Source organism: Arachis ipaensis, chromosome B10, assembly GCF_059453495.1.
Source record: "Arachis ipaensis isolate K30076 ecotype BB chromosome B10, ASM5945349v1, whole genome shotgun sequence".
NCBI lineage: Eukaryota > Viridiplantae > Streptophyta > Magnoliopsida > Fabales > Fabaceae > Arachis > Arachis ipaensis.
The window spans coordinates 24,066,406-24,069,620 of NC_142435.1; the positions used below are offsets into that span (position 1 = coordinate 24,066,406).

At 43.0% G+C, this 3,215-nt stretch overlaps 1 non-coding gene across 1 annotated transcript; it reads right to left on the reverse strand.

Moving 5' to 3' along the window:
* Positions 1-682: 682 nt before the first annotated feature.
* On the reverse strand, positions 683-790 carry LOC148579430 (small nucleolar RNA R71). The gene has a single exon (XR_015895979.1). It is a non-coding gene; the product is annotated as a small nucleolar RNA R71 (small nucleolar RNA).
* Positions 791-3,215: the final 2,425 nt, after the last annotated feature.

Genomic DNA, 3,215 nt, shown 5'->3' on the forward strand with positions numbered 1-3,215 from the left:
CATCTCAACCCTCCTCACAGTTGTGTTTCTTCCATTACATTACATTCTTTGTCTCCCCCTCTTCTTCTACTCACACAGGGATCCCTATACTGTGGTATAAAGGATCTCTATTATTATTATTATTTTTCTGTGCCCTCTTCTCTGTCATATGAGCAGGAGCAAGGATAAGAACATTCTTGTGGAAGCAGATCCAGAACCTGAAAGGACTCTGAAAAGGAAACTAAGAGAAGCTAAAATACAACAATCCAGAGATAACCTTTCAGAAATTTTCGAACAGGAAGAGGAGATGGCAGCCGAAAATAATAATAATATAAGGAAGATGCTTGGTGACTTTACTGCACCTAATTCTAATTTACATGGAAGAAGCATCTCCATTCCTGCCATTGGAGCAAACAACTTTGAGCTGAAACCTCAATTAGTTTCTCTGATGCAGCAGAACTGCAAGTTTCATGGACTTCCATCTGAAGATCCTTTTCAGTTCTTAACTGAATTCTTGCAGATATGTGATACTGTTAAGACTAATGGAGTAGATCCTGAAGTCTACAGGCTCATGCTTTTCCCTTTTGCTGTAAGAGACAGAGCTAGATTATGGTTGGATTCTCAACCCAAAGACAGCCTGAACTCTTGGGATAAGCTGGTCACGGCTTTCTTAGCCAAGTACTTTCCTCCTCAAAAGCTGAGCAAGCTTAGAGCTGATGTTCAAACCTTCAGACAGAAAGAAGGTGAATCCTTCTATGAAGCTTGGGAAAGATACAAACAGTTGACCAAAAAGTGTCCCTCTGACATGCTTTCAGAATGGACCATCCTGGATATATTCTATGATGGTTTATCTGAGCTATCAAAGATGTCACTGGACACTTCTACAGGTGGATCCATTCACCTAAAGAAAACGCCTGCAGAAGCTCAAGAACTCATTGACATGGTTGCTAATAACCAGTTCATGTACACTTCTGAGAGGAATCCTGTGAGTAATGGGACGCCTATGAAGAAGGGAGTTCTTGAAGTTGATACTCTGAATGCCATATTGGCTCAGAATAAAATATTGACTCAGCAAGTCAATATGATCTCTCAGAGTCTGAATGGAATGCAAGCTGCATCCAACAGTACTCAAGAGGCATCTTCTGAAGAAGAAGCTTATGATCATGAGAACCCTGCAATAGCAGAGGTGAATTACTTAGGTGAACCTTATGGAAACACCTATAACTCATCATGGAGAAATCATCCAAATTTCTCATGGAAGGATCAAAAGCCTCAACAAGGCTTTATTAATGGTGGAAGAAACAGGTTTAACAATAATAAACCTTTTCCATCATCCACTCAGCAACAGACAGAGAACTCTCAAAAAAATACTTCTAATTTAGCAAACTTAGTCTCTGATCTATCTAAGGCCACTGTGAGTTTCATGAATGAGACAAGGTCTTCCATTAGAAATTTGGAAGCACAAGTGGGCCAGCTGAGTAAAAGGATCACTGAAATCCCTCCTAGTACTCTCCCAAGCAATACAGAAGAGAATCCAAAAGGAGAGTGCAAGGCCATTGACATAAGCACCATGGCCGAACCTGTGAGGAGAGGAGAGGACGTGAATCCCAAGGAGGAAGACCTCCTGGGACGTCCAGTGATCAATAAGGAGCTTCCCTCTAAGGAACCAAAAGACTCTAAGGCTCATCTAGATACCATAGAGATTCCATTGAACCTCCTTATGCCCTTCATGAGCTCTGATGAGTATTCCTCTTCTGAAGAGAATGAGGATGTTACTGAAGAGCAAACTGCCAAGTTTCTTGGTGCAATCATGAAGCGGAATGCCAAATTATTTAGCATTGATGCTTGGGAAGTTGAACCTCCCTTGTTCATCAATGAACTAAGTGATCTGGATCAACTGACATTGCCTCAGAAGAGACAGGATCCTGGAAAGTTCATAATACCTTGTACCATAGGCACCATGATCTTTAAGGCCCTGTGTGACCTTGGTTCAGGAATAAACCTCATGCCCCTCTCTGTAATAGAGAAACTGGGAATCTATGGGGTGCAAGCTGTTAAAATCTCATTAGAGATGGCAGACAGTTCAAGAAAACAGGCTTATGGACAAGTAGAGGACGTGTTAGTAAAGGTTGAAGGCCTTTACATCCCTGCTGATTTCATACTCTTGGATACTGGGAAGGAAGAGGATGAATCCATCATCCTAGGAAGACCTTTCCTGGCCACAGCAAGAGCTGTGATTGATGTGGACAGAGGAGAATTGATCCTTTAATTAAATGAGGACAACCTTGTGTTTAAAACTCAAGGATCTCTCTCTGCAACCATGGAGAGGAAGCATGAAAAGCTTCTCTCAAAGCAGAGTCAACCCAAGCCCCCACAGTCAAACTCTAAGTTTGGTGTTGGGAGGCCACAACCAAACTCTAAGTTTGGTGTTGAACTCCCATATCCAAACTCTAAGTTTGGTGTTGGAGAGTTTCAACAATGCTCTGCATATCTGTGAGGCTCCATGAGAGCCCACTGTCAAGCTATTGACATTAAAGAAGCGCTTGTTGGGAGGCAACCCAATTTTTATTTATTTAACTATATTTTTTTTAGTTATATGTCTTTGTAGGTTCATGATCATGTGGAGTCATAAAATAAATATAAAAATTGAAAACGGAATCAAAAATAGCAGAAGAAAAATCACACCCTGGAGGAGCATCTGTCTGGTGTTCAGCGCCAGAACAGAGCATGGTTCTGGCGCTGAACGCCCAAAATGGGCAGCTTCTGGGCGCTGAACGCCAGAACAGGCATGGTTCTGGCGTTCAACGCCAGAAATGGCACACAAATGGGCGTTGAACGCCCAAAATGGGCACCAACCTGGCGCTGAACGCCCAGAGTTGTGTGCAAGGGCATTTTGCATGCCTAAATTGGTGCAGGGATGTAAATGCCTTGACACCTCAAGATCTGTGGACCCCACAGGATCATCTCAGGATCTGTGGACCCCACAGGATCATCTCAGGATCTGTGGTCCACACAGGATCCCCACCTACCTCCACTCACTTCTTCTCACCACTCTCTTTCACACAACCCCATAAACACTCTTCCCCAAAAACCCTTCACCAATCACCTCAATCTCTCTTCCCCATCACCTCCTCACCACTCACATCCATCCACTCTTCCCCATAAACCTACCTCATAAACTCCACCTATCTTCAAAATTCAAAACCAATTTCCCACCCAAACCCACCAATATGGCC